At 55.4% G+C, this 23,529-nt stretch overlaps 1 long non-coding RNA gene across 5 annotated transcripts in view; it reads left to right on the forward strand.

Annotated features, from left to right (window-relative positions):
- Positions 1-23,529, forward strand: part of LOC124971791 (uncharacterized) — a 291,699-nt gene that overhangs the window by 34,401 nt on the left and 233,769 nt on the right. Inside the window, exon 3 of one of the 5 annotated variants that reach the window (XR_007106369.1) lies at positions 5,395-5,840. The exons of the other annotated variants lie outside the window; for them this stretch is intronic. This is a non-coding gene — a long non-coding RNA (uncharacterized LOC124971791). Of the gene's footprint in view, positions 1-5,394; positions 5,841-23,529 lie in introns of those variants that run through there. 5 annotated transcript variants of the gene reach the window in all.

Genomic DNA, 23,529 nt, shown 5'->3' on the forward strand with positions numbered 1-23,529 from the left:
TTGGGTGTTAAACGGTAAGTGTGAGCTGAGGTAAGACAGCATGTGCTGGGCACACGGGAGTCACATGAAATAGCATCCACTCCTTCCTCCTCTCCTCTCCCTTTGCACGTACAGAAATAACTTGTGAGACATGGTTAATTAATATAAGCTGAGAAATTTATCAGCGCCAAATAGCACCCTTGTTTGTGAATAATAAAAGGAGAGTAAAATTAGAAGAGTGTAATAGACGATTCTCCAAAGATCAAAAGACAAATGTCTCACGGTCCATTTTCAAGGCGCCCTTGGCTGAGCGCTGCAAGATAATAATAGCGTTCTCGTTACGAGACGTACCATTTCATTAATTGCAGTGTGAATTACGCACACACTGGGGCCGTCTCATCCTCTCATAACTCATCTCTGATTTAAATATAGTTTAAGGATTAGCTTAGCATCCAAAGTGCATGGAGGATAAATGCGGAAACCAACTCGAGCCCCTCTGCGCTCCGCAGATCGCTGAGAACTTCTGGATTTGGGGTTGAGTGGCTGCCCCAATGCTTTGATCTTCCTCTCACCAGAGAGAATATCCGTCTTGTTGGGGATGTAGAGGGTGCCCTCGTGTCCGTGTGGAAGAAGAAATAGACACGTAAACAGCGTCCCCGACGTAGCCGATGGAGTCTGAGTGTGGAGCGCCGTGTAACTGTGGCCACGCTGGCGTTGACTCACCAGCTGGCAGTTTGGTCTGTCCGTCCGGCACAGCTTCAGGAGAATGTAACGGGCTTCGGCCTGTGTGCTCTGGGCTCTCCGTGGGACTTTGCTGGATCCAGAATTCTGTGATGGTTTTTCATAGCACAGTGAGACCGAGCTCTGTCCTTTGGCATGTGACAGAGTTGGAAGGAGCAGAGACAGTGTTCAAAGGGACACGCTGAGTTTCCCAAAGGTGTTGGAAGCTTGAAGACCTGTCCAGCTGCCGGCTGATGCACACCGCTTCTTCTTGGGCGAGTTGGATTCTGAGAGCACAGGAATGGGAGGTTTGCCTGGTGACCGCCAGCCCTGCTCATAGAAGGGTCTCCTCACCTGTGCATCAGCCAGACCAGTTAGCGCTGTGCAGCCGCAGTGGTCTTGGGGTGTCCTAGCTTCACAGCGCAGTCAGGGGACACGGACCGCAAACGTTAGAGGGGGGTTTTCAGGATGTAACTGAAGAGGCACATTCGTGAGATATTCCTGATTGTTTCAATGTAAAACTTATGGAAACAAAAGTATTGGAAGTCCATTTCTTACTGCTGGTTTGTGCCTGGTTTTGCCTGACCCACCCATTAAAATGCAGATCACGGAAGGTATTCTAAACTGGAAAGCTAGCCTCCTGAGAGAGGCTGGAGAGAGGACCGGATTCACCTTAAATCCCATGCAGATCTGGGGACAGGGAAACTGCAACAGCACTTTCTTACCACAGGGATACAGATTGTCGGGCGGGTGTGGCGAGGCTGGGACTGGTCTCTCCATTCCTGGTGCTCGCTTTTCCCGGAATCCCGCCGACGTTCCTTGGCACGATGTCGCGCACATATGGGAGAGACCCACACGTTGGAAAACCATTTAAGAATCAGATGAGGGAAGCATTTCTCAGACTCTGGAACTAGAAGGCCCCCCGGGTATCCTCCTCCCTCTGCAGAGGCCTTTCTCCAAAGACGAAGCACCGACACCCAGGCAGACGGGGCCAGCGCTCGGCTCCGGGCAGAACATTCCGCCAGGTGCGCCTCTTAGGTCCTGGGCCTCGCTTTGAATATCATCCGTTTTCATTAAGAAGATTCAGAGTGTTGCACTTAACTATTTAATAAGAAAAAAGGAACGTTTTCTTACGCTTCAATTTTGTTTGTTCGAATATATGAGAACCCACATGTGTTTTTCCAGGAGAGTCTGTAAAGACATTTCCTGCGAGTGACTTAAAATCCTACTTAGCTCTCAGCAGCACGGGAAGATACAGTGTTTATTATAAACTAAGTCAAACTGTATTTCACGGTTGTTCTTTTTCCCCGGCATATGACAGTCAGTTCTGCGCGTGGGCCGGTCGCTCTCCTCCTCCTGAGATGTCTTCTCGGGCATCGGGCGTGTTGGCGTGTTGGCGTGTTGGCGTGTTGGCTTCCGTGATGTCTAGTGAATGCCGCTTGCTGAGCAGTGGTGTTTGGCAGTACTGAGGTGAGCAAGGCTGTTAGGGGGACGCCCAGCGTCTGACTCGGCAGGAAGGCGCTCCCCTTTCCCGAGCTGTGAGCTCGCTGTCCTCCCGTGCACCTGTCTCCGGGCTTACCTGGGACGGGATGCAACTGTTTGCGCCCCTCTCTTTGGTTTTGCTCTCGTTTCGAGTCTGACCCCGGAAATGGAATCTGAGCATGCGGGTCGCCCTGTGCCGCCGAAGCCCTTCAGTAGTCACACGTTTGTGGATTCACTGCAACACTGGTTCTTCTGCTTCGAAGCAGGTGCACGCCACAGGGCCCAGAGGCCTGCGCAGAACTGGGGCGGCACGGGGAGCCCCGCTTCAAGCCCCGGTTCTGGCAGTCGGGCAAGAGAGATCCAGGCTTGGCGCTTCGAGGAGCAGGCAGGAGCTTATTGAAGGGACGGAGAGGGGAAGGGGCCACCCTCAAGGGAGGGAGGGGTCCTCTCAGAGAGGAGGGGACAGCAGGCCTCTCCTGCACTCCGGGGATCTCAGAGAAGGTTCCAGAGGGTCCCTCCCAGGTCCTCCTCCTGACCTGATGGTCAGCAGAGTGACAGCAGACTTCGCAGTCCCCAGGCCTTGGCCGCTCTGGGTCACCTTGGCCCAGGCTGACCGGTTCTCACTGGAAGCTTCTTGCAGGTTTTATGGTGGAGGAGTGACCCTCCTCTCCTTGAGTTCCTGGAGCCGGTCTGTGTCAGGGGCACAAAAGTCCCTCTCCGGGGACACTCGGGTTCCCGTTCCGGGTGATATCCAGGGCCTGCAGGTAGCAGGTGCTGTGCTGAGTGGCTGAGGAATGGAAGGCGTCCGGTCCCCTGAAGCCGGGCGGGGCTGCAGGTCCCCACTGCGCGTGGGGTCGCGGTGGGCCGGTTATAGAAGTGTGGCCCTCCCCTGGTTCCTGCCGTCCGTGCCTGTCCATCCCCTGTGGTGAAACGTCATGGCTTCTCTGTGGCGGGAGACTGCTCGCCTGGGACGTCAAGGAGAACTGCCCTGCTTGTCTCGTGGGTTTCCCGGCTCCGTTTGCCGGCGCCTCTGCTTCTGCCCTGGGCAGCTGCCAGCTCGCTCACCCCTGGCTCCCTGGCTCTCGTCCCCCACGCCCTGGGTCCTGCTGGCCTCTCCTCCCCGTCCTGACCTGCCGCCTCTCTGCAGGTGCGGCCACGCCTGCTTGCAGGATGGTGTGCTCCCTCCCGACCTGTGGCCTCTCCTTGTCCTTGGGCACAGCTCAGCCCTCTCCCCAGGTGAAGCGGAGTCATCCCGGACCCTCATGCAGCAAGCGTGGCCAAACCGGGGCCGGGAGAGGGAAGAGGCCATTTCGGGCTGTTCCCAGAGCAGAGCCTGCTGTTCACGAGCACCTCGGGGAAGCAGCGCCTCCTCAGCCTCAGGTTTTCCTGGAGAAGAGTCAGTTTTATTGGCAGAGGAGGATGGAAGGGCGGCTTTGCACACCCAAAGGCAAGCTGGGCACAGTCCCAGAACGGAGGGCGGGCTCAGGCCAGGAGGCAGACCTTGGCCCAGAGAAGAACCTTCCGGGCTTTGCCACAGGGCTCAGCTCAGCCTCCTCCTGGGAAAACAGGCCCAGAGGGCCGAGGGCTGCATTCCAGTTAGAGACGGCCGTTTCACATCCGGACACTGGAATTTCAGCGTTTCCCTGTCGTGAAATCTTTGGATTATTTGCTCAACCATTGAAAAAGGTTAAAAAAAAAAAAAAAAGTAAAAGCCACTCAAAGAGGGAAGAGAAGAAGCTGGTGGAGTTGATTTACAGGATGCAGTTTATGGTGTCTTCATTTAGAGGAAGAAGAAAACGTGGAAGAGGAGGAGGATGCGGAGGGAGGAGAGGAGGGGGAGGGGCGGAGAGGAAGGAGAGGAGGCTGAAGAGGAGGAGGGGAGGAGGAGGGAGGGGAAGAAGGAGAGGAGGAGGAGGAGGGGAGGCAGGAGGAGGGAGGGGAAGGAGAAGAGGAGGAGGAGGAGGGAGGGGGAGGAGGAGGAGGGAGGGGAAGGAGGAGAGGAGGAGGAGGAGGGAAGGGAAGGAGGATGAGGGGAGGAGGGGAGGAGGATGAGGGGAGGAGGGGAGGAGGAGAGGAGGAGGAGGGGAGGAGGGGGAGGAGGAGGAGGGAAGGGAAGGAGGAGAGGAGGAGGAGGAGGGAGGGGAAGGAGGAGAGGAGGAGGAGGGGAGGAGGAGGGAGGGGAAGAAGGAGAGGAGGAGGAGGAGGAGGGAGGGGAAGGAGGAGAGGAGGAGGAGGAGGGGAGGAGGAGAGGAGGATGAGGGGAGGAGGGGAGGAGGATGAGGGGAGGAGGAGAGGAGGATGAGGGGAGGAGGGGAGGAGGAGGAGGGGAGGAGGGGAGGAGGAGGAGGGGAGGAGGAGAGGAGGATGAGGGGAGGAGGGGAGGAGGAGGAGGGGAGGAGGAGAGGAGGATGAGGGGAGGAGGGGAGGAGGATGAGGGGAGGAGGGGAGGAGGAGGAGGGGAGGAGGGGAGGAAGGAAGAGAGGAGGAGGGGAGGAGGATGAGGGGAGGAGGGGAGGAGGAGGAGGGGAGGGAAGGAGGAGAGGAGGAGGAGGAGGGAGGGGAAGAAGGAGAGGAGGAGGAGGGGAGGAGGGGAGGAAGGAGGAGAGGAGGAGGAGGGAGGGGGAAGAGGAGGAGGGAGGGGAAGGAGGGGAGGAGGAGGGAGGGGAAGGAGGGGAGGAGGAGGGAGGGGAAGGAGGAGAAGAGGAGGAGAGGAGGAGGGAGGGGAAGGAGGAGAGGAGAAGGAGGAGGGAGGAGGGGAGGAGGATGAGGGGAGGAGGGGAGGAGGATGAGGGGAGGAGGGGAGGAAGGAAGAGAGGAGGAGGAGGGAGGGAGAGGGAGGGGAAGGAGGAGAGGAGGAGGAGGGGAGGTGGTCTTGGTTCCCATGATTCTGGGTTCAGAGGAAGAGCAGGAGGAGGAGGAGGGGAGGAGGAGAGGAGGAGGAGGGGAGGAGGGGAGGAGGAGGGGAGGAAGGAAGAGGGGAGGAGGAGGGGAGGAGGACGAGGAGGGAGGGGAAGGAGGAGAGGAGGAGGAGGGAGGTGGTCTTGGTTCCCATGATTCTGGGTTCAGAGGAAGAGCAGGAGGAGGAGGAGGAGGAGGAGGAGGAGGAGGAGGGAAGGAGGAGAGGAGGAGGAGGGGAGGTGATCTTGGTTTTCTCATGTAGTTAACAGGTCCTTGATTTGTAAGGAGATTCTCTCCCTAAAAACCTTCCCCTAGGTACCAGGGAGGGGCCAGAAAAGAGGTCTGCCTTTAATGGCGCTTTGGCAGCTGGGCTGCTCCCCCGCCCCCGCCAGGTGGACACTGAGGCCGTGGGTCTCCAGCCAGCTGCTGTGTGGACAGCACCACTTCCAGCCGGAGCCCAGGGACCCTGCTGGGACAGCACCTGCCCCTGAAAGGCAGCACACCTGGGATTCAGTTTTCCAGAGCATCGTGTTCAGGACAGGGCTGCCTGTTCCTGAGGTCGGGGCACTTTGGCAAGTGTGGATATTTGATGATCTTTCCGGAACTCCAGTGAAAACCTGCGGTGAACTGAAGGATTAGAAGCAACCTTCCCGGCCCCAGGGTGCCTTTAGTGAGATGCACGAAAGCATGTTAAGACCGTTTTCCACACTGATCTACTGGGTTGATGTCTTCCATTTTACTTCATGAAGAATAAACTGACCAACCTTGTATATAATGGCTGTACCATTTCTTGAAATATGCACATACACACACACCTCTTTCAGCCAGGAGATTGATTCAGGATGAATTGTATAAAAATCAGTGTGTGGAAATCCCAGTTCCCAGGACCCCAGAGTGTGACCGTATTTGTAGGTAGCATCTTTGAAGACACGGGTCTGTCATAATGAGGTGCTCAGGTTGTGCACTGACCCAGTAGGACTCGTGTCTTCGTGAGAAGGAGTTTGGACAGGCATATCCAGTGTCTGGCCTCTCTGTTCTGTGGTCCCCTGTTCCTGCAGTGCTAGCAAACTCTTGCAAAGGTCTCCTGAGATTTCCGGGTCCCAGCGTGTTGGCCTTGATGGTCTTCTGCTCTCCTTCCTCTCACTGAGTGACTTTTGGCTCATGCCTTTTTGAAACTAAAATCAGCAGAGAACTGGTTGCAGGCCAGGGGTCTAGAAGAGCAGGCTGAGCTGGGCTTGTCTGCACCATATTTGATGTCCAGATGTCCCTGGGGATGGCCAGCTGGCTGACCCCCAGAGCCCTCAGAGGTCACCCCGGACTTGGTGACCTCTGCAAGCCCAGGTCTCATCCTGCCTGTGCAGGTTTGGGAACTGGGTTGGTCAGCACCCAGTGGATGGCTTGACTTTAGTCTCGGCAGGTCCCTGTGGCTCACGTGGCTCCCTTGAGCATGTTCGTGTAAGCACCGCGTGTTGGTTGTGCGCACGGGCAGCACGGGCAGTGGGGTTCCAGAGCCCATGGGCTCGGGCCGCCCTGCCTGTGCTGACTGGCTACCTCAAAGAGTGTCAGTTTCCGTCACTGTTACTGGATGCCATTCATGGGGTTGTTATGGGGACAGACGGTCCCACTCACCCAAGTGCCTCTGAAGGGCCACTCTGACGGGTCCCCTTCCCAGTCTGCACACATCCCTGTAAACCCTAGTGCGTGTGGGTGGAGGAAGGAGCTGAGCTGCGTTCCTTTGACTTGAGAGCACCGCTGTTCTACTACGTGGTGAAGGAACTGTGTTCGGGTTTGACCGTCCTTCACCCGCACAGAATCACCAGTGCACGCTCCAGCCGGCCCCTGGAGCCAGGTGGTACCTGAGTCTTTTGTGCTGTTGTGGTCCCGGTCTTCAGTGTCCTGCCAACGCTGTGTGCTGAAGAATGGTCCCCTGCCTGTGGTGCTGTGGGGAGTGGTGCCGCCTTTAAGAGGCGGGGCCTGGGGGAGGAAGTTAGGCAGTGGTGCTGCCTTTAGGAGGCGGGGCCTGGGGGAGGAAGCTAGGCAGTGGTGCCACCTTTAGGAGGCGGGGCCTGCAGGAGGATGTTAGGCAGTGGTGCTGCCTTTAGGAGGCGGAGTCTGGGGAGAGGAAGTTAGGCAGTGGTGCCACCTTTAGGAGGCGGGACCTGGGGGAGGAAGTTAGGCAGTGGTGCCGCCTTTAGGAGGCGGGGCCTGGGGGAGGAAGCTAGGCAGTGGTGCCACCTTTAGGAGGCGGGGCCTAGGGGAGGAAGTTAGGCAGTGGTGCCACCTTTAGGAGGCGGGGCCTGGGGGAGGAAGCTAGGCAGTGGTGCCACCTTTAGGAGGCGGGGCCTGGGGGAGGAAGTTAGGCAGTGGTGCTGCCTTTAGGAGGCGGGGCCTGGGGGAGGAAGCTAGGCAGTGGTGCCACCTTTAGGAGGCGGGGCCTGCAGGAGGATGTTAGGCAGTGGTGCCACCTTTAGGAGGCGGGACCTGGGGGAGGAAGTTAGGCAGTGGTGCCGCCTTTAGGAGGTGGGGCCTGGGGGGAGGAAGCTAGGCAGTGGTGCCACCTTCAGGAGGCAGGGCCTGGGGAGAGGAAGTTAGGCAGTGGTGCCACCTTTAGGAGGCGGAGTCTGGGGAGAGGAAGTTAGGCAGTGGTGCCACCTTTAGGAGGCGGGACCTGGGGGAGGAAGTTAGGCAGTGGTGCCACCTTTAGGAGGTGGGGCCTGGGGGAGGAAGCTAGGCAGTGGTGCCACCTTTAGGAGGCGGGGCCTGGGGGAGGAAGTTAGGCAGTGGTGCCGCCTTTAGGAGGCGGGGCCTGGGGGAGGAAGCTAGGCAGTGGTGCCACCTTTAGGAGGCGGGGCCTGCAGGAGGATGTTAGGCAGTGGTGCCACCTTTAGGAGGCGGGACCTGGGGGAGGAAGTTAGGCAGTGGTGCCGCCTTTAGGAGGTGGGGCCTGGGGGGAGGAAGCTAGGCAGTGGTGCCACCTTCAGGAGGCAGGGCCTGGGGAGAGGAAGTTAGGCAGTGGTGCCACCTTTAGGAGGCGGAGTCTGGGGAGAGGAAGTTAGGCAGTGGTGCCACCTTTAGGAGGCGGGACCTGGGGAAGGAAGTTAGGCAGTGGTGCCACCTTTAGGAGGCGGGACCTGGGGGAGGAAGTTAGGCAGTGGTGCCACCTTTAGGAGGCGGGACCTGGGGGAGGAAGTTAGGCAGTGGTGCCGCCTTTGGGAGGCGGGACCTGGGGGAGGAAGTTAGGCAGTGGTGCCGCCTTTGGGAGGCGGAGTCTGGGGGAGGATGTTAGGCCATTGGGAGCTAGGACAGGGGGCAGCTTGAGATATTGGGCCCCAGTCCCTTTCTCTCTCGCCCTGCTTCCTGGCTGTCATGAGGTGACAGCTCTCTCTACCCTGTGTTCCCCACCATGATGTTCTGCCTTGCCCTAGGCACAAAGTGACCATGGATAGAAACCATGAAGCAAAATTAACCTTTCCTCCTCGTAGGTTGGTTACCTCAGGCCTTTTGTCACGGCAACAGAAAGAAGATTGACACAGCCGTGGAGAGGGGCTGGCGGGCATCCCATCCATGGGCTTATCACGCGTGGCCATTCAGAGCTCCTGAGAGTCGGGGAGAACCGCTAGGCTACTCAGAGGACTTCTCACCATTGCAACTTGACATGTGCACTCTGACCTGGAGCAGAGGGCGTGGCCACCGTTTTGTCACCGTTCCTGGGGTGCCCACCCGTCCCTGCACCCGTAACTCACAGGGTGCCAGCCCTTCTTCCTCCCTGGTGACCTTCCGTCATCTCTTCACCCTCCTGACCCAAAGGTCCCCGTGGCAGTTTTGCCAGTCAGAAGCAGACGCCCCCTAAGTCAGCTGTGTCAGGAGGACGAAGCACTCTCTGCACGCACCGTATCGAGGTCACGGAACTTAACGGGGACCTGGGAACGCTGTGGTTCTCTTACTCCGGGCCCTTCTCCTCAGCTCCTGATGGGCACTGTGGAGGACAGGAGTGGAAACAGGAAGGAGAGGATCTCTTGGCTGGGCTCAGAGAGGGTGGCGAAGAACAGGGAGCTGGCCCAGGGGCGGGCAGGTGCTGTGGCCTGCGTGTGGTTTGCTGTGCTCCCCAGAGGCCCATGGTTTAGAAGCTGGTCCCCAGGGTAAGGCTGTGGGAGCTCCCGGGTCCTCCCAGAGGTGAGGCCTACAGGGGAGTTCGTTTGTCATTTGGGGACAGGCCCTCAGAAGGGATCGCGGGACCCCATTCCCTCTCTGGCTTCCCGTTTGGCCCTGTGAGCTCCTTCTCCCCCACGCTCTCCCCCGTCATCCACTGGGGGTAACGCTGCCAAGCTCGTCCTCTCCAGAGCCTGCACCACGTTATTTGAACTTTCCAGCTTCCGAACGGTGAGCTAAACACACCTCTTTTCTTTTTCAAGTTAACCTGCCTCAGGTGTTTCATTATAGTAACAAAAAATGAGCTAATATAGGAAGGGAATAAAATGACTCACCAATTCAAGGTATTCACACACACCTATAGCAAAGGGATTCCTAAACCCCAGATTGATTGTGTCAAGAACACATCCTCCAATGGCAGAGCAAGCACAAGGGACTATGGATAGCTTCACGTGAATTAAGATATCCTCTGGGAATCGGGACAAGATCAGTGTTTCATATCAGGCAAATCTAAGGAGAAGGATCCTCAAGGGCGCGCAGTAGCTTCAACATGAAATGCTGGGCGAGGAGAATGGCAGTCGATTCTCTTCCGGTTTCAAGGGAAGCATGGTCGTTACCTTGATGAGAGGGGTGGACCCTGCTCACGGCAAGTCGTGACTCTGAGGCACACTGGAGGCGTGGGAATGAGGGGGAGGAAGGAGAGGACTCCCCTCCACAGACACCTCACACTGTCCCCACCCGTGAGTAGTGGGGAGGAGTGCACGGTGCCCAGGCTGCGTTCCCAAGGAGGGAGCCGAGGGACGGGGGAGAAAGCGTCCCGTTACGGGGAGAGATGCCTGTCACACCCAGGTGCCGCGGAAGGTCACCGTGGCTCAGCGGAGCTTTTCCGGGTTCCTCGGCCGTCTCTGGGAACCTAGGAGGGGGCGCAAGGCCGTTGACTCGGGAAGAACACCAGCGGGAACCGTGTCCCCACTCTCCCGACTTGTAGCCACCCCCCGCTGCGTTGAGCAAAGGTGCCCTCCGGAATCCCGTGTTGAGCTTAAACCCAACGTGACTGTATTCCCAGTGAGGCCCTTGGCAGGTCACGAAGCCTCTGCCCTCTTGGAGGGGTTAGTGACGTGATAGAAGGGCTCCAGGGAACTAGCTGGTCACTTTTGTCCTCCGACCCCATGAGGGAAGAGCCCCAAGGTGTCCCTGGGAAGCTGAATCTGCCACTGCCTTGGTCTTGGGTTTTCCAGCCCCTGGGACCCTGAGAAATACATTTCTTTCTTTACAAGTTATCCAACCTCAGGTTTTTTGTGATAGCAACCGCACACGAAGACGCCCCTGTCTACCGCTAGGCGTTCGCTCCCGAGTCTCTGGGATTACAGATGTGTATCCACTGTGCCCCACTGAGATTTTATTAATAAAATTTCTGTGAACACAAATTCCTACCGGTGAACACTTCGCTCCTTTGCGGAGGAGTGGAAACCGCTTTGAAGGTCGATTGTCTTGGTGGGTAGGTACAGAAGAGAGGGGAGAAATGCTTGTAGAAAATCACGTGCATAAGTGGAAGCCGAAACCAAGAGTTTTAGTCTACCTTGAAAAAAATAAGCGAGCCCATAGCTTTGGCCAGTGTCCCTCTTTGCTGTCACCACTGACGCCCGTCAAAGCTCTGTGAAAGGCAGCCACCCTGCCTGAGGAATTCCAGGACCCCCAGGATCTTCCAGGGTGTGTGGCTGGGCTCAGGGGGTCATAAGCTCCCAAGAAGTTCACGTGCCTGTTCACGGTTACATTTTCCTCTGGGAAAACACCTTGATATTTCAAGGTTCTTAAAAGTTTTCATGACCTTTATAAACCATCAGAGAGAAAATCCCGAGGAAGTGGAAATCGTGAAGGCCGTTAGCATTGTTTGTTTCGGAAAGGTACTGACGGCTCCCACAGGATGGACCTTCCGGAAAGCTCTTGTCCTCTCACACTCTGCCTATCAGTTTTTTATGATGGTAAGAGAGACGTGGGTGGTTAAAGGCGGTCGCGTTTCTTCAGTTGTGCGCAGATACGGTCTGTGAGTCGGGAGCACCGGTAACCCAGCTTCCCGGGTGAGAAATCTCCGCTCCTGTCTGACTCCCTGTGCAGACACCAGCTTCTCTGTGTGCAGAGGCATCCGCCGCCCTGGGACGGACCTGCAGGTCTCGTGGGCAGGATGGCCTCCTGGCGCTGTGACTAGCAAGGATGTCCCCTCCTCCTGCGGGGACTGCTCTGGAGAGCAGTCCTGTGCCACGTGCGCCCCCTGGTGGGCAGAGCCGGGAACTGCACCAGGGCCTGCCCCGCCTCCAACTCTGCAAAAAAATGGGAAGCATTTGTCCAGGCAGAGCTGGGGCGGGTCCTCCGACCGCAGGTCAGACAGACACTGGGCAGCAGGCAGCTGTCAGAGCACAGGGAACGAGGGAGGGACGCGTCAGGGAGTCCTGCAGAGGCCTGTGCAGATGGCCGGCTGTCCTTGGGCTACGTGGCCCAAACATCCAGGCCCAGGTTGAATGTGACCTTAGGACTCCGAGGAATCCCAGTGCCAAGGGCAGTAAGGTCCCCGCTCACTCCCGCCACCCACAGGGAGGGCTCCTGCCTCCTGCCCTTGACTCTGTAGGATCAGAGGCGCTGAGCTGGCCAGGAGGGTTGGGGGAAGCCCACTGGTGTAGAAGCCTCGCTGCTGCCTGAGCTCTTCAGGATTTTAGCCGGCAGTGCGCAACATGCACAGGCGTCACTGTCTGACCTTCCTGACAAGGAGAAATAGAGGAGCTGATGTGCACCAGGGCTTGCCCCGGTGCAGGGCTGGCAGGGACAGGCGTAGGTTCACTGTGACAAGATGGCTCGAGCCTCATTTCAGAGAGCATACCAACTGGGCGGAGACCCCACCGGGAGGAGGATTTGTCGCTTTAGTAAACCAAGACCGGTTGAGATGGCAGCCCCGTGGGGGACCCGGGAGGTTCACAGAGCCGGAAGGTGACTGCACTGTGGTCCCGGGTGAGGTTCACCCCTGGGGATTTCTGCACTGAGCTTCCCCAGGAGGAGAAGCCCCCGGGGATCTGGAATTGAGACCATCCCTGTTTGGTCACTGCTGTGACCAAAAGACCTGACAAGAACAATTGTAAGGATGGAATGTTGATCTGGGGCTCATGGTGTCAGAGGTTGAGTCCATGGTGGGCCGACTCCATGGCTCTGGCCCAAGGTGAGGCAGAACAAAATGGCGGAAGGGCCTGGAGGAGGAGAGCAGCTCAGGACATGGCGCCAGGAAGCAGAGAGAACTCTGCTCACCAGGGACCAGATGTAAACCCCAAAGGCAGGTGCCCAGTGACCCAGCTCCTCCAGCCACACCCACCTGCCTGCAGTCACCGCCCATGGGTGACCCTCAGGGATTAACACACGGATCGGGTCAAGTCCCTCATACCCAGTCATTTGTCTTCTAAGGCGCCTTGCGTTGTCTCACACATGAGCTTTTGGGGGACACCTGGTGTGTACATGGCACCTTAACAATCTCCAAGCAGGGAAGGATGCAGGGCGGTGGGTGGTGGGCACTGATATGCTACCCGCTGCCCTTCGAGGGCAGGGTCACTGCCCAGACTGGCCTGGTAAGAGGCAGCTGCTCTGGGGCTGCCACGGCAGCAGACTGGCCCTTTCCCCGAAGGCCCGTCTTCCCCAGGCTGACCGCAACCCGGTTGTCCCGCTCCAACACGGGGAACTCTAAGGGGCCTGTCCCCCCTGATGTCTAGCTCAGGGCCACCTCACCTTCAGCTCCTCCCTCTGTATTCTGTCCCCGCCCCGCCTCCTCTTCACGCATGCGAATTCAGAACAAATGCCTTCCCCCAGCAGCTTCCTCCTGGCTGTCCGCTTCCAGAGACCCCAATCTGCAGCTCCTAAGGTCTCCAGAAAATCTAGGGAGGAATAGCTCCGGTGAGTCTCTAACTTTCAGTTAGGTCAGCTTTTTTCTGAACACCCCTGCTTTCAGAAGTTCACTGCATGAGAACAGACTAGACTTGTTTAGACTACAAAGCATTGATGAATTTGTAGGGTTATTTTATCTACAGTACTTAAAAATACGGATATTTAATTGGTGACTTCTAAATCGAAGTGTTATTTTAAAGCAAAAAAAAAAAATACACTCTGATACATTTTACTCAGTTCTCTGAAGGTGAGATTCATTTGGCCTTTGTACTATGTGGAGAAATGTCAATCCTGCTTACTTCATTTTTTACTGCTTTAAAGGTTATTTTTTATTTTTATTTAGTTTCAGTGCTAGTCATTTGTTATTTATCGTTGGCCAACAGTGAGACCTTCAGTAGAAATATTGGTTTAGATTTTTTCTTAAGAAAGTCAAGATTTATTCTATTTTGCACAGTGACTGTCACGTGGATGTGTGGCACAGACGTAATATGGTTTAGCTGTGAAATCGCCTGGGAGACGTCTCACCTGTGCATTATCTTACTCATTAACCAGGTGGACTATGAGAAAATCAGAACCGTCGCTCTGAGGTGCAGAGCCGAGTGCTTCCTGCAGGGGTCAGTGTCCTACAGTATAAAAGGCAGGTCCCGTCCTGGCCTGGTTACCGCTCATCCCTGGGCTTCTTGATCTAGTGTTTAAACGATGCTGTTCCACAGTAGGATGATGAATTTGTTTGTTGGTGGCCATTTTTACTAGCCAACAGTATTATTGCATGATTTTTTAAAAAAATGTTCGCTATGAAGCCTTATGTTTACTCCTGTGTTTTTAAAGGACACTGAAATAGTACAAAAACGCCTCAGATTTGTGGAGTTTTTGATGGTATTAATAATGATAATAATTACTATTACAAAATGAAGAAGACAAAGCATGGCTTCATTCTCCTCCTGTGGGTGGAGACCCTGTGATTGACACCTGCCTATCCATGGACCACGCTGTGGGTCTGACCGAAGCAGGCCAACCCTCTTTTGACGGGTGTGGGTCCTTTCTTGGGTCAGGTCAGACAGGAAATGCCTTGGCGCTCGGTTTATTCTGCAGCACCTCACAGCGTTTAGGGGTTTGACTCTGTGCCTGACACCTTGGAGTCTGTCCCCATGGAAGTCCAAGGTCGTGGACTGTTGTACACTTTAAGCAAATTTCCACTTTAAGCAAAAACTACTGCTGGCCACTTTCTGTCTCCTTGTTTGAGACTGTCACTCAGACACGCTGATTAGAACCCAGAGACGCCCGGAGCTCGGCGGGAACCTCCATTCCATCTCTTCTCCGTCCAATTCCGTTTCCTCCCTCCGTGCAAAGATGTTTCATGCGCAGACTCGACAGAAACCAGCCCGAGGACCCAGCGACAGGTCCCGGGTGCTGCCTGCCTTGGTCCTGGACGTGTCTGTCCATTGCCAACCTTCCGCTAAGCCGCTGCACCTGAGCCGTGGAGGTGGCCACGTGCCCTTCCTGGACGGGGACAGTGCAGGGTACGTCACCCGCGTAGTAGGTGCGTGCCCGGGGGCTTCCTGCTCCACCCAGCCCCTGGACACTTCTGCGGTTCCTCTGAGGGTACCAGCTCAGCCCATCTAGAGCCTGCCACCCGAGCCCTGGGAAGACCTGCCTCTTCCGAGCACTGGACCCTGCTTCCGTGGCCAGGGAGGCAGGTCCACGGGTGACAGTCGAGAGAGGGTTTCCTTCTAAGGCACAGAGGTATGCCTGCACCCAGGCACTGCTGGACGGTGGGGCTGCGTCCCATGGGCCGTCTCACCAGGCCTTCCGTCGCCCTGTGAACAGTGGACGGCAGCTGTGGCAGGGACGCGAAGTGTCCCCAGGGCTCACGAGCTGAAGGCTCGATCCCCAGTCCAGTCGCATCCAGGGGTGGGCTTGTGGGACCACCAGGGCTGTGACCTCGGGAATGGATCCGTCCACTGAGGGACGGTTGGGAGGAGGGGCACCCTGCTTGCAGGGAGTGAGTCCTCAGGTGTGTGCCCTCGGGAACTGGCTCTTGTCCCTGGCCCTTCCTCCCGGTGTCTGCTTCCTGGCTGCCGTGACCTTCTGCCTTGGAAAAGGCCCAGAATCCAAGGAAGCTGCTGACCATCGACAGAGACCTCCGAGACGGTGACCCAAATAAGCGTAAGGTGTCTTCTCAGGTGTGTTTTCACGGCGGTGGAGGGTTGGTTAACACAAGAGGACTTACACCAACTAGGAGACCGTGGGCAGGACTCACACGCGTCTGTGCGTGACTGCATCACTGGTGTGGGGCACACGACGGTGCCAGAGTGTCCGAGCCCACACTCGGAGTAAGCTCCAGCTTGGTAGATGAACATCCAGACGTTCGAGCATATCGTACACACACACACACACACACACACACACACACGTCATATATGTGATGGATTCTATAACATCGTCACATACATGGTGTATATGTAAACACACACACACGCACGTACGATGAATTCCGTAAGATGGCTGGTGTTTAGTGTGAGGTCCGCGTTTTGCCCACCGTCGAGGGGGGCGGGTGCCGTGGAAGCCGCGCGGTGCTTTGTGCCCGGACGCCTGGCTGTTGGCTTGAGCTACTCGTGGAGCTCTTCTTCATGCTGCCTCGAGCCGTCTTCGGAAGTGCCTGTGAAACTCCTCCGGAAAGGACCTGTCTGACCCCTTGCTGTGCGTCCATGTGCACGTAGCATCCCGTGAGTCACGAAGGTGACGTGCAGCGTGTCCCCTGCAAACGCAGGTGTTGGAACCTGATCATCCCTGAGACGGTCGGTGTCAGCAGGTGGGGCCTGTGGCCGGCGATGAGGTCATCACCGTTGAACCCTCACGGATAGGCTTAGCGCCCTAGGGACCCAGAGAGCCGCTCGCCCTTTCCACCGCGCGAGAAGCCGCCGTCTATGAGCCAGCAAGCAGCCTCGCCAGACGCGGAGTGTGCTGGGCCTTGGTCGTTGACTTCCCAGTCTCCGGAACTCTGAGCAGGAAATGCCTGTTCCTCCGAAGCCCCCAGACCCTCACGGCTGTCTGTCATGGCAGCCCCAGCCGGCTCGCCAGGGGTGTACGCACTTGTCTTCTTCCGGGACAGGAGATAGGAGCGAGCCCCACGTCACTGGGAATCGCACCAGGGCAGAGACCGCCTGACCCCCCAGGAGGACCCCTCTCCCTGCCTGGCTTGCAGATCCCTGAGGCGCCTTGAGCTCCGTGGTGAACGCGGCCCTGACTTCTGTGCAGGTTCACGGACACCAAGCCCACGGGGGCCAGGGGACTTCTCCCTGTCCCAGTCGGGGCTGCGTGGAGGCTCAGCCCCGGAATCAGGGGGCGCTCTAAGTAGTTGACCACCTTCCCGTTGCTGTCCCTGAGACAGGGGCTGGTGAAGAGAGGAGGTTCGCTTTGGCTCACAGACTTGGAGAGGCCGGTCCGAGCTTGGTGGGGCCCGGGAGCTCTTGGGCCCGAGGCAGGGCTGCACGTCACGACAGCACGTCGTGCTCGATGGGCGGCCCAGGAGCAGAAGAGAAGGAAAAAGGAGACTGTGGTCCCAGTGTCCCTGTCGAGGGCGTTGCTTGAAGGGGCCCCACCCTTTAAAACGTGGTCCACCCTAGAGTTTGTGTCCCACCACGGTGGCCTCTGCCTTCCCCTGCAGGACGGCGAGCGGACGGGAGAGCTGGGTCTCCTCTCTCCCCTTGCTCGGTGAGATCTGCCCTGTGACTGTGGGATTTCTCACCAGCCACCCACGTGTCCCAGAGACGGACCACGAAGTCACCCAGGGTGCCCCGGTACCTCCCTGAGGTCCTGAGAGTGGAAGTCTCTCCGGGGCTCCAGCGCGAGCTGTGGCATCAGCGGGGATCCCGCGTAAGAAGGCAGGTGGTTTCTGCAGGAACCCGCCATCCGGGCCCGACCCCTCCAGCTGCCCACCCCGTCTGACGGCCCCCAGGGCTGACTGCCCGTCCCGCCCGCCCGCGGAGTCCCCGCCTCCGTTGACCTGGGGTGGAGACGCATAAGGTGCGTTTCTGCCAAACTTGGGGTTCGTGTTTTCTGTTGGGACCTGGGGACTGGATTTAGAGGCTACTAGTTTACGTCTTGGACCCGAAAAGAAAGGTGAGGCTGGCCTCTGTTCCTGGGATCTCTCATGTCCACCTCCCAAAGCACGGGTGTTGAAGACCCGGCCCCGGTCACGGCTCTGTTGGGAGGTGGTGGAACCTTCTGGAGGCCGGGCCTCGTGCGAGGGAGTGGGTTCGCTGGGGTCTGCCCTGGCGGGGGACGGTGGGACCCTGTCCCTCCCCTTTCTTTTTTCCCTTTTTGCTTCCCAGTGACCGCGGGGTGTCTCCTGCCACAGTGATGTGCGGCCTTACCACAGGTCCAAAGGCCCCGGGGTCCACCAGCCACGGAGGGGAACCGCGGACACCGAGAGCCGGAACAGACCTTTCCTCCTCTCAAGCCGGTGCCTCTCGGGGACGTGGAACAGCAGCAGAAAGCTGGCCAGCCCGCCGGCGTCCTCACGGAGCTAAACGAAACTTCCCTGAGGTCCGCGTTCCCGAGAGAAGCAGCAGCAAGTGCCGAAGGCGCTGCTTCCTTTATCCGTGGATCTGGAAAGTGGAAGGAAAGAGACACAGAAGGGAGTGTGCAGAAAGCACCCCGGCGACGGCGGCTTTTTGGAGACCGACCGTCACGGCCACGTGGTCTTGTGGCCCACCTGGGGCTTTGCAGGGCGACACTGAGCAGGTGCCCAGTGTTTCAGATTCTGCCAACGCACACCTGCCGAGGGGCTGCAGGATGGAGGCAGAGGTCGTGTAGGAGAGACTCAGGTCTCTGTCCGCAGCGGACCGAGAGCTGAGGCCGGGTGGCCTGGAGCCCGGCTGGCCCGGGCCACACCCGTGAACCTGGGGCGCGTGCGGAGCTGCGGGAGAGATGGACCCTGGCGGGGTGGCTACCTGGTAGCCGTCTGCCCGGTCCTTCCCCCTGGAGTGTGGGTGCGGCCACCCTCAGGACAGGTGCTTGTCCAGAAGAGCAGCAGGTGAGTGCCAGACGGACGTCGTGCACAGAGCCCGAGGCACCAGGGGAGGGAACGCCGGCCTCCGGACGCCTTCCGCTCCAGCACCGTGCGGGTCCCGCGTTAGAGGCGTTCGCTTATTTACACGTTGGTGTTTTGGAAGATGAATGCAAACTCTGCTGCACACAGTTCTGAAACTCTTTGGCCACCTGAAAAAATAAAATCTCCTTCCTTTCGTTATTTCCTCTGGTCTCAGCCGCCCTCAGCCCTGCCCAGCTGCCCCTGCTGCTGTTGAATCCCCCGTCCCAGACATTCCGTATGCACGGGATTGCGGGACCCGTGGTCTTTCGCTTCGTGGTCTGTTGTTGTTGTGGCGGCCGGGGACGCACCCAGGGCCTCGAGCACGCTGGACAAGCGCTCACCACTGAGCTGGACGCTCAGCCCAGGGACAGTCCTGAAGGGAACTTGCCCACCGGACGCCTCACGCAGCCTTCAAGAGGTGGTCTGCATTTGCTCTGAAGAAGGTTCTGGTACCCAGACACGGCTGTGTCGCTGCTGGCCGGTGGGCACACCCCGTTCACTTTCACCAGCTGGCCTAGTAACGTCCTTCGTAAAAGCAAAAGGAACCAGTTTGAATTCTGCACCCTCGGGGCCTTTCCTGTCCCTTACATAGGCTCCTTTGGTGGAGTGAATTTCCATGTGTCTTCAGTCTTTTCTTTCTTTCCTTCTTTCTTTCTTTCTTTCCTTCTTTCTTTCTTTCTTTCTTTCTTTCCTTCTTTCTTTCTTTCTTTCTTTCTTTCTTTTCTTTCTTTCTTTCTTTCCTTCTTTCTTTCCTTCCTTCCTTTCTTCCTTCCTTCCTTCCCTCCTTCCTTCCCTTTCTTTCTTTCTTTCTCTCTTTCTCTCTCTCTCTTCTTTCTTTCTTTCTCTCTTTCTCTCTTTCTTGAAATCTCTGCAAACTGAAATGCCTTTGTAAGAACGTTGTTAACAGGACCACTCCTCGGTTTATACTCAAAGGGCTTAAAATCAGCACACTACAGTGACGCAGCCACATCCATGTTTATAGCAGCTCAATTCACCATAGCTAAACTGTGGAACCAACCTAAGTGCCCTCCAACAGATGAATGGATAAAGAAAATGTGAGATAGATATATACACAATGGAATATTACTCAGCCATGAAGAAGAATGAAATGATGGCACTTGCTGGCAAATGGATGGAGCTGGAGAATATTATGTTCAGTAAAATAAACCAGTCCCCCAAAACCAAAGGTCAAATGTTTCCTCTGATGTGAGGATGCTAATTCACAATGGGGGATGGATAGGGAAGAATAGAGTTAGTTTAGATTAGGTAGAGGGGAGTGAAGGGAGGGGAGGGTGTGGGGTAGGAAGGACAGTAGAGTGAACAGACATGGTGACTCATGTGCATGTGTGACTGCATGACCATGTGATCCTGCAACATGGACAGTCAGAAAAATGACAGATGACCCTCCATTTATGTCTGATCCATCAAAATGCATCCATGCCTTCTGCTGTCATGGACGACTCATGAGAACAAAGAAAATGAAAAAATAAGCAAAAACAAAACCAAAAGTATCTTAAGGAAAATAGGAAGATACATTGCTCCAAGGACTATAAAGGATTTTACTTTCTAGAAGAGAGAATGCGTATGTTTATCTTCACATTCACAAACCCAACCAGGTTCAAAGCTGACTTAGTTTTCTGGCTGTTCCTAAGCCATATTTAGTTTGTTCATATTTATGTGGAACTTTTCAGAACCAGTGCTATATATTTTAAAGAATATATTTTGTGGGCTGGGGATGTGGCTCAGTTGGTAAGAGTGCCTGCCTTACAAGCCCAAGATCCTGGGATCAATCCCCAGCACTGCAAAAGAAAAAAATAAAAAATATATATAACATGGTGTTCCAGATTTGCTTTATCCAGGGATGAAGCCGCAGTAAATCGTGGCTTTTGACCCCAGCATCGTTGACGTGAGGAACTGGGTCCTTCTCTGCTGCTGGGGCTTTGCTCTGCATTGTAAGATATCTAGCACCCTCTCTGATCTCTGACCACTCAGGCAGTAGCTTCCTCGATCCTGTCAGCCTCAAAGGTCTCCAGTCATTGTCCGGTGTCCCTTCTTGAGGGCAGGGGGCGGGGTGTGTGTGTGCAGAATTGCCCCTGGCCAAGAACTGCTGCAGAGTACGGAAGTGACGTGATTTTAAAGGCTTTCCGCGTAGAGACTGTGAACGTGAGCCTAGATTACGACTGGGATCTCTCCGAGAGTAAAGTTCCAGCATCTGCGTGATTAGATGTCAGGCATCGAGAGGCAAGAAGCCCAGATACGGTGAAATTCTGAGTATTTGCAGGAGTATATTTTATCAATTCTACGTACATAGGTCTGTGTTTCCGTGCACACACGCACACACATGCACACACGTGCACACACAGAATACAGGCGTATTAGCGCTCAATTCACTCGTAGTTTGGACAAAACAATCTTGTCACGTCAGTCATTCACGTCACCTGTGGATGCACGTAATCAGATGAGCTTGGTATGACTGGCCAACCCCATTCCTGATAAGAACCCAGCTGGGAACGTTTTTCCCTGACGGTTTGCAATCAAACCAAGACCTACAGCTACTTTTCTTTGATGCCAAGTTCATATTTTCCTCAACCCCCTGCTCTCGGGCTTTCCCGGTGTGTATGAGATCGCACGCAGCTACAGATCATTGGAAACGGGTGCGTCCTAAACGCCAGTATCGGCAAACACCGTCTTCTCAGTGAATTTTCCATGGGTAGGAGGGCAGGTTGAGAAACAGAACCATTTCACCCGAGATCTGCTGGCTGCTTGGATAGGTAGAGAGTGTGGCCGGAACCGTTCGAGGGCGCAGCAAGAACTGCAAGCCACTTCCAAAGCCTTGTTTCTGCCTTGGGTGTTTCTGGTTTTAGAGGTGATTTTGAAATACCTTTAGAAATATTTTCTGGCAGAATCAATATTTATTTTGGAAACGTTTACTTGGCTTACGACGTTGCTTTTGATCAGTTGCTGACCTACCACAGGAAAAAATGTCTGGGACTCCAAGTCATGTGAGGGTCCTTTTATTTCCCTGTAAGAATGAACCTGTGGGGTTCTCAGGAGGTTTGGAGTCAAAGAATGGCCTGAGGGAGTCAGAATCCGCCACACCAATGGGGACCTCGCGATAACAGCTTCTGACAGGAGGGTCAGAACTGAGGAACGAGAAAGGGAGGAAAGAAAAGAAGGGGGTCAAAAAAAAAGAAAGAAGAGGCTGAGGCAGGAGGATTGCAAGTTCAAGCAATTCCAGCCTCCGCAACTTAGCGAGGCCCGGTCTCAAAATTAAAAAAATGAAAAGGGCCAGGGATGTGGCTGAGTGGCTCAGTGGTTAAGGGCCCCTGGGTTCAATCCCTAGTACCAAAAAAAAAAAAAAAAAGTCCTCTGTGTGTGTTCCTACTATTTTCTCTGCTCTTTACCCCTTTCTGGTTCTTGAGGTGCCTCTGATCCCAAGTTCATCCCTGTTTTCTTCCCGTCAAGCCGGCTGCCCTGCTTCCAGTTCCAGCTTTGCGGCCCTCTTATCTTTTTTCCGTGCTTGTAGTATTCCATGATCTGGGTCCACTTGCTCCCAGGATCCTTTTCTCTTCGTACCCGCCCCGTTGCCATTCTTCCCGATCCCCTTTCCTTTCCCCCACAGAACACCTGAGATGCCCAGCTGCGCACAGGGAGCCGTGCGGGAGGAAGAGGCATGAGAAGCCCTGTTCTGGTCCCCGGGGGAGGAGGATCCTTGCTGGGGTTCCCAGGTCAGGACGTGGAAGACTGGTGGTCCTTCACGTCGAGTGCTGGGGTTCACAGGCTGGGGTTCTTGGTGCCCGTGGCACCTCTGGCCCACGGCTTTGGTTGCTCCGTGGACTGGCACAGTTGGCACTCCGTGTGGCAAGACTTTAAGCCGATGCGAGTAATTCACGGTGCTTTTCTAGAAACACGAGGAGTCGCCTCCTGACACCCTCCTCTTCCTTTAGGCCCTCGATTCGGCAGCCTCCTCTGCAGCACGTGGAATTCTTCATTCTCTTATTTTTTCCCTTCCCCCACCCCTCCCACCCCTCTTTTCCTTCCTCCATTCTTGCCCCCCTCCCTAACCCTAACTCTAACCCTAACACTAACCCCTCCCACGCCCCATTATGTATCATCATCTGCTTATCAGCGAGATCATTTGTCCTTTGGTTTTTTGAGATTGGCTTATCTCACTTAGCATGATATTCTCCAATTTCATCCATTTGCCTGCAAATGTCATAATTTTATCATTCTTCATGGCTGAGTAATATTCCATTGTATATATATGCCATAGTTTCTTTATCCATTCATCAACTGAAGGGCATCTAGGTTGGTTCCACAATCTGGCTATTGTGAATTAAGCAGCTATGAACATTGATTTGGCTGTATCTCTGTAGTATGCTGATTTTAAGTCCTTCGGGTATAGGCCAAGGAGTGGGATAACTGGGTCTAATGGTGGTTCCATTCCAGGTTTTCTGAGGAATCTCCACACTGCCTTCCAGAGTGGCTGCACTAATTTGCAACCCCACCAGCAATGTATGAGTGTACCTTTCTCCCCACATCCTCGGCAACACCAGTTGTTGCTTGTATTCTTGATAATCGCCATTCTAATTGGGGTGAGATGGAATCTTAGAGTGGTTTTGATTTGCATTTCTCTTATTACTAGAGATGTTGAACATTTTTCCATATGTTTGTTGATTGCTTGTATATCTTCTTCTGTGAAGTGTCTATTCATTTCCTTAGCCCATTTGTCGAATGGATTATTTGCATTGTTGGTGTAGAGTTTTTTGAGTTCTTTATAGATTCTGGAGATTAGTGCTCTATCTGAAGTATGATTGGCAAAGATTTTCTCCCACTCTGTAGGCTCTTTCTTCGCATTGCTGATAGTTTCCTTTGCTGAGAGAAAGCTTTTTAGTTTGAATCTATCCCAGTTATTAATTCTTGCTTTTATTTCTTGTACTATGGGAGTCCTGTTGAGGAATTCTGGTCCTAAGCCAACATGTTGAAGCTCTGGACCTACTTTTTCTTCTATAAGATGCAAGGTCTCTGGTCTGATTCCGAGGTCCTTAATCCATTTTGAGTTTAGTTTCGTGCATGGTGAGAGATATGGGTTTAGTTTCATTCTGTTGCATATGGATTTCCAGTTCTCCCAGCACGTGCAATTCTTCTGCTTGCCGTCTATGTCAGTGTCTCGCTCTGTCAGGGACGTCCTTACGTGCCTGGGAGAAGACGCCAGTCAAGCGTGGACCCTGGTCGTTAGCAGAGAGTGGTGTCCTGTGGTTTGCCTGGTGTAACCCGGCAGAGGTAAC

This window comes from Sciurus carolinensis, chromosome X (assembly GCF_902686445.1).
Source record: "Sciurus carolinensis chromosome X, mSciCar1.2, whole genome shotgun sequence".
Classification (NCBI taxonomy): Eukaryota; Metazoa; Chordata; class Mammalia; order Rodentia; family Sciuridae; genus Sciurus; species Sciurus carolinensis.